This window comes from Equus caballus, chromosome 2 (assembly GCF_041296265.1).
Source record: "Equus caballus isolate H_3958 breed thoroughbred chromosome 2, TB-T2T, whole genome shotgun sequence".
NCBI lineage: Eukaryota > Metazoa > Chordata > Mammalia > Perissodactyla > Equidae > Equus > Equus caballus.
The window spans coordinates 85,255,309-85,263,391 of record NC_091685.1 but is presented as its reverse complement, the minus strand read 5'-3'; positions in this window follow the sequence as shown (position 1 = coordinate 85,263,391).

Sequence of the window (8,083 nt, the reverse complement as noted above, 5' to 3'; positions counted from 1 at the left end):
GGCCTAATCTGCCTCAAGCAAAAAAAAAAAGGAGGATTGGCAATGGATGTTAGTTCATAGCTATTCTTCCTCGCAAAAAATCAAAACAAAGCAAAAAAAAGAAAAATTGGAAGCTGGCCCCAGGGCCGAGTGGTTAAGTTCTCATGCTTCACTTTGGCGGCCTGGAGTTCCCAGTTCGGATCCCAGGTGTGGACCTACACAGTGCTCATCGAGCCATGCTGTGGCAGGAGTCCCACATAGAAGAACTAGAAGGACTTACAGCTAGGATTTACAACTATGTACTGGGGCTTTGGGGAGGAAAAAAAAAAAAAGAGGAAGATTGGCAACAGGTGTTAGCTCAGGGCCAGTCTTCCTCCCAAAAAGCATTAAAGAAAAGCTACCATTAAAAAAAAAAAGGATAGTGTTAGACATTTGCAAACTTGAATAGACAAACATTTAATTGGCTCTGCTTGTTCCTTAACCATAATCAATTCAACTGGTCTTATCTCCAGAGCATACTGCATATACTTCGAGAGGGGGAAAAATTTTATCAAAAATGTAGCAACATGAATTGATATTATTTAGAGATTTATTACTTTTTAATTCAATAAAAACTTTAAGATCATGTTTCTATTTGAAAATATAGTCATCTGTCAATTTGAGAGTGAGTTTGGCTTAAGAACTGATTTTCTATGTCAGTGGCCACTGATGATAGGCCTTGCAAGGAAATGCCATAATTATAAACTATATACTTGGGAAACTGAATCATATTATAACTTATCAATAGATAGTAATAATTATACAAAAGAACATGATTTTAAATAGCAATAAAATTATAGAAATGTAAGCAAGATTCTAATATATCTAAGGCAATAAAGTAACTATCTAGTTGGGTCTATAACTTGTTAGTTAATCCTGAAAAAACTTTATAAGCCCAAACTCATAAAAACATTGTAATAATTGAGGTAAATTGCACTCGATTATGCTCCTTTTAAAGAGCTCTTTTGAATCTACAGAACTATATTACCCACTTGAAAGTTTAGATAGGTAGATAGAACTCAGTGACCCTATTTAGCTCAGGGATCCATAAATCACCTATATTTACTTATGTAAAAACCATATTTTTTTTCTGTTGAAAAGACCTACAGGTTTCTTTGGATTCATAAAAGAATCTGGAATCCAGAACAGGTTAAGAATCCGGGTTCTGGCTGACACCAGAGCTACCTTATTTGAGCAGTAGGGGTCACTGTTGCTCTTCATAACGGTAGGGGTATTGTTCCTAGAGCAGATATGGTGAATAATTTATTAGTGTAAATATTATTGTCTGTGTGAAAATCATAGTACAAATTTGACGGAAGCCCTCACTTCATTAGTTAAACTACTTTTTTTATTTATCACTACAGAAGATGTCTTTATTCTCTTCCAAATACTTGTGTCATTTGCCATTGAGTAGTGATAGGTCCCATGAATGAAGATTTCAGTGTCATTTTCATCGGCTTTTTATCAGCTTTTTTATAGGAAAAGTTTTCTGCTCATAAAAATGATGAATATTATTATGTCTTAAAGTTTCTCTCAGTTTAGAGGGGTAAATATATAATATTTTTTAGACACTACTCTCTTTATATACAATATTCTTTAGAGTTGTTTGGCTCAATATGTCCTTTTTCCCATGAATTTCAGATTTGTAACTCCTCACTAATTTAAGAGAGATGAATGGTAGAAGTTATTTCTTTTTGCATTCCTGAGGTCAGAACATGTGAAAAAGCATACTTGAACATTTCTTCCAGAAGTTTGGTCTCTAATTGTTTATCACAATGCTAAGAAGGGGCCCCAATGCTGAGGTAGTGTTAGCAAGTGACTTTTGGTAACACAGTTGAGAGGAAAGCTTCTGGAACCACAGGAAACAGTGAGGGAGCTTTTATTTTATTTTTTTTCTTTTTTCTCCCCAAGGCTCCCCGGTACATAATTGTGTATTTTTAGTTGTGAGGCCTTCTAGTTGTGGCATGTGGGACACTGCCTCAGCGTGGCCTGATGAGCGGTGCCGTGTTCACACCCAGGATTTGAACCAGCGAAACCCTGGGCTGCCCAAGCGAAGTGCGCGAACTTAACCACTCAGCCATGGGCCAGCCCTGGGAGCTATTCTTCCAGTTAATGCCTGGGAAGGCCTGGGACATAATTAGGCTGCACTGTAAGTTATGAACATCTTAGCAAGGTGTGTGTGTGTGACACAGAGAGAGAGGAAGGAAATGTTGCTTATCACGATTTTGCCTTCCTGTACTTTATGAAGTCTCATCCATGTCGCAAAAACAAGTGTCAAAATTGGACATGATCATGACTCATAAATTATCGTTATTTGTGTTTCTAGTTTGCAAAAATATGTCAGTGTTTATGTTGACAGAGAAAAAAATAGCAGGGTGACATTTTCAGTCTTCTTGGCTGAGTTCATAAACTACCATGTTCGATAGTAATATTTGTTTAATTATCTGTATTCCCTAATAGATGTATGAGTGAGTATTCTGTGATACTCAATATCATGCACCCAGCATCTAGTTGACTTGCAACAGGTAGGCTTTCAATATTTGTTGAATGATTGAATAAGTAAGGTGTCAAGTTAAATGTGGGGATGGAAGACATCAAGACCTTAATTTTGATGTGGGGTTACAGGTATTAAATCTGTAGGAAGAATATTGTGTGTCTGTATCTGTATGTTATGTGCTCACCCTTGAAAAGATGCTGCTGTTTCAGTGGCCATTAATTTAATCTTAACCCTTTCCTGTGTGTACGGCAGAGAATTGCTTGTACGAGGACAGTCTGTCTTTCTGATCATTGTAAATTTTATGAAAATAAATTATTTTCATTATTTTTAGGTGAGTCCGTGCCCAATTTTATTTAGTTTATATAAAACTTTATTCTGACGTTGTTATAAGATACTAATTTAGTTGTAAAAATATATCATTTGCAAAAATGAGTTTAGTTGGCAGAAACACTTCTTGAAGGCAATAATTAAAAAGATTAAGGCATTTTGATTGCGTGAATATTTTACTATTATAATTTAGTCGTTTTTAGGCTTTCTTTAAAAATATGCTACCAAAAGCCAGCATCATGTTTATAGATTAACATTAGAAACATTCTCATTAGTCAGCCACAAAACTAGAATTCCTGGTATCATCATTATTATTCACATTTATTTTTTTCTGAAAGTGCTAGTCGTGCAATTGGATGAGAGAAGATATAAGTGATGTAAAATAGGAAATAATCAAGCAAAGCTATATTTATTTGCAAACGTTATGATTATATGCCTGAAAAAAAAAGCAAGAAATCAACTGGAAAAACTATTGGAAACAATAAGAGAATTCACTAAGATACCTGGTGCAAAAATAATATTCAAAATTCAAGCTTTCATATATGCAGTTAAAAAATCTAATAGGGGAAGATCTTATTTATAACAGCAGTAGGTCAAAAACATGCAATACCTAGATGAAAAGAATTTAAGGGACAAAAAATATTTGAATCAATGAAAATGCATACATTTTTCTTGGATAAGAAGACTCAAAATTATAAATATGTCTGTTATGCCATTAATCTAATCCTGAGCACATTTTACAGAAAATATTCTTAATTTAATTCAAGAAGTAATTATTAAATAGTGGAAGACTTTTTAAATGAATGTTACTAAAATACTCCAAAATAAAATCAAAGTTTTCATATTCTACAGAGTTTTACTGCTGGTGCTATATACTTAATGTATAAAAGCTTTCCATGATTTATTTCATTGTTTGGAAATACAGCTTCTCTTTGTAATGTGCAATTTATGCTTTAAAAAAAATAGTCAGTCTAATTCCTAAAATTTGATCTTAATTTTCCCTTTGGATTAGTTCAGCAAACCCAAGAAGCCATCTCAGCCTAATTTACCAAAAGATAACAAGGGAATGGGTGCTATTAGAAGAACATCAGGTGTCCCACATGTTTGACAGAAGAATAAAATAATCAAGTTTAGAAGTTTTGGTTATTTCTGCTCCAGGAGTTGGTAGACTTTCTCTCTAGAATGCTGCCATGAATATGACATGAGGCCAATTGACCTGATTCTCTGGTTATTTCCTTTGCACACATTCAATTGGCGGAAAGAAGCTGATGGGGCTGGTTTGGGTAAGGGGTCTACCTGTAGCACAGTCACCTCTGGCTAGAGGGTCAGGGTATCACAATACTATCAGGACCACTGGAGACCCACTTCTGTGTTTTAGGAGTCATTCCAGGAGAAAGGAGCAGCACTCCAACAGGTGTTCATTACGCCCTTTGTGGTTTTGAGTCTCAATGTGACAGAAGCAGAGGAGCATCTCTGTCTTTTCTCTAGCTCTTATGATCAACGTTAGGTTGAAAAAGAAATGTTCTATTTTTCCCTTATCTCTGGGCTCTGTATCAGCTCCTTTGAGAAAAGCTAACTGACATATTTCAAGTCAATAGAGGGAGACTCTCCACAAGAGACAGAGCTGGGTCCTACTCTTCTTTCCTGCAAAATCTGCCTTCCCATTGCAGATGGCTAACCAATTATAGCATCTCCCCTTGGATAGTGGTTCTCAAACTGTAGCTCAGGATAAGACAAGAAAAATACACACAAAGGCTAATAACGATTTAGTATAGTTTCTCAAAAGCTATGCTTATTTAGGCAAAGAGAATCAGTATTTCATTTTATCCATTGAATCATTGACTCAGTCATACCTTCGTAAACTTGTTCAACAGATATTTATCAAATACCCATCATGTAGCAGGTATATGATACGAACCATACAGTCATTCAAATGACAAGTTTCAAGTCCAAAAGCGTTTTCCTTTCAACTCCCTTTTCCCTCTGTAGGAGATTAGATCTCTAAGTTACTGTTCCCAAAACCTCACCTTTCCCTGTCTTAGGCTTGGCACATCTTATTATAAGTAGTTTTCATTTTCTGTCTTCCTCTCTAGACACAAAGCTTCATGAGTATAGGGCACTTGTTTGTCTTGGTCACTAAAGTATCCTTGACCCCTGGCACACTACCAGCCACAAAGTAGCTGCTTTAAATATTTGATGAACAAATTGCCTAGTGCTGGATAGACTGGGCCTGAAATGAATTGTAGAAGGATTGACAAGTGCATTGACGATCACTGCCCGCAAATCTGTTCTTCGTGCCAGAGAGCTGCTGGGCAGGACAGATTATCTCTGTTTCTCTGTCACTGATTTACTGCCCTTGATTTATGTAACCGTATCGGCTAATACGAAGAGCACTGCACTCTTGACCTGAAAACATAGCTGAGCAAATAGCACTCCCTTCCTCCTCCACCAATAGCATCAACATTTTTAAAAATTTAAGCATTTTAGCAAGCAAAATCTCTGTGAATATATTTCTCCTCTTTGAAAACATGGTCATTTACTTTGTAATATTACACGCTTTAGAGTGTTACTAGCTACACTTTACTAGTGTTACTAGTTACACTTTAGAGTGTATACTAGCTGTATATAACTCTATAGGAAAAAATAACAAGGCCTAGAAATAAAGAAAATCATAGTTATTATCACTGCATCAGCCATGCCTCTCACACAGACTTGAATATCCATACGAACAACATATATGAGAGTCAAGCTAAGTGAAAATAAATGCTAAGAATGAGTGCGTCAGTCTGAGACACTATTGTCCCAAGACAATGGACTGGCCAAAACAACAACAACAACAACAACAACAAAAACAAACAGGTAAATTCTTTATAATATTTATATTTTGTTGGGTAATATGGTATAATGGGCACAGAGCATGGACTGTAGGGTCAGACAGACGTGTGTCAATCCCTGGTACCAGTACTCACAATCTGTACACCTTGGGTAGTTTACTTAAACTCTCAGAGCCTCAGTTTCATCATCTATGGAACTTAGTGGTTTCAAGAATCAAATCAGATAGATGATTATCAGAGTTGGCATCTCAGCATGTTTCAATGAAGGCTAGTTCACTCGTTCATTCTGTATTTTTTAAATTGAATGCCTACTATGTCTATCTTGCTCACCAATGTATCCCCAGCACCTAGCACACTACCTGTCACATAGGAGGCTCTCAAGAACTATTTGTGGAATGAATATTAGGTCTCCCCTCTTATGAAATGTACATTCTAGTTGGTTCCTTGCACCTTCCTGCTGGTGGTGGCAAGAATGCCAGTCAGAGTAGAAAAAATTGGGAATGTAAAGGAATTTTTGTTTTAATGTTGTACAAGATTCTATAATACGCTAGAAGAAAATAACAAACTTCTGGAAATTAAATAATGGTTCTATTCTTTCTTTATTTTTTTTCCTTTTTTTTTTGAGGAAGATTAGCCCTGAGCTAACTACTGCCAATCCTCCTCTTTCTGCTGAGGAAGACTGGCCCTAAGCTAACATACATGCCCATCTTCCTCTACTTTATATGTGGGATGCCTACCACAGCATGGCTTTTGCCAAGAGGTGCCATGTCTGCACCCGGGATCCGAACTGGCGAAACCCGGGCCACAGAAGTGGAACGTGCACACTTAACTGCTGTGCCACTGGGCCAGCCCCTGGTTCTATTCTTAGTTGATGAAATGTCAGTGTTTGAAAACGAAGTAATATGATAATGTTACCTCAAAAGAAAAAAGTTATTTTAGTCTTTTTAACATAGTCAGTCTTTTTAAACCAGCAAGAATCTGACATCATTAAAATAAAACCCTCACTAGATTATTAAAATAAACTTTTTCTCAGTTACGTTTTGAAGGGAAGTGTTCTCGCATATTATTTTAATTAATACATACATATTTGGTTTTTCAGTCAGATGAGTATTTTTCTATGAAAAATTTAAACTAAACTAATCTTAAAGCACAGTATTTACTCAGTACTCGTAAATGGGACATAAATTTGGAAAAATCTAACAAGTATTTTACTTAATTTAAACTCAATACTTTGCTTCTATAAAGCTGAGTTAAAAGAATTTGGGAATGTAATCTATGCCACCAAGAGAAGAAAGAAATTTAGTGAGTCTCATACCATTATCAAGAGTCTGCTTCAAAGTGGTTTAAAATAAAACTCTCCTGATCCAAGCCTGGATAACCTGCTATCTTCTTAATAAAATCATTTAAAGAACTTAATGAGAATGTTTCATTTTCTGTACCAAAAGCCTCAGAAACTTCCGTAAAGCAGCACACTTGCTGGAATTTGTGTTGTTGACTTTGGTTTCCCTATTGATTCTTGTAGGAGTTGTTAATCCTGATTGCAACAAACAAATGAAAAGATGAGAGAGGGGGATTTGGTGCTTATAGGAAATGACGAAAGGAAATAGGCCACATTTAGTGTCTGAGCATCTACTTGAAACAGATGTATGAAGGCTTCACTAATGTTAAAATAAGGTTTTTTTATAAACTATAAAATATACATATTATGTAAAAATAAAATGTTAAATATTCAATCACCATAATAATGATTTTTATAAAGAAATATGTAATCTACTCATCATTTTAATGAAGTTTAGAATTTGTTGAACATTTTAACATATTAATAAAGGACAAAATATGAAAGGGGTCAGAGCGAAAGAGCAAATATTTTCTTTTTGATGCTTGTCTGTCATAGCATACGCATGAATTGTAATTTTGTTATTCTGATTAATGTCTAAAAGAGAGGACAAACACACAGTGATATAACATTATTCTTGATTTTAATGGCTTCTTTTAAAACTGAATTATGTGATTGCTTCAAAACATAAGCATTTACGGTATACCCTTAGTGAGCTCCCAATGTTAACAGATGCCTTGTGAGTAGGTCCAATTTTTTGAGCTTGGATTAAACATATTTTTTTCCTCATACATTCTTTGTGAGCCTGTGCAGCATCCACATTAATTTACAGGAAATGTGGTACACATCTCTGTTAGGAATGTCCTAATTTCCCATCATATTGTCCAACTAAATGAATTGAAGAACTTTGGTGTTTCTTAATTCCGCCAACAGAGAATAGCTGTATGACAGGTAAATAAGTCTTGCTGGGAAGATGTTGCTTAAGAGATAAAATGGTTCAGCCAACAAGTGAACCAAAAAATTAAATATTAACTAAGGAAGATAACCATTTCTAAAGTCATACTTAACGGA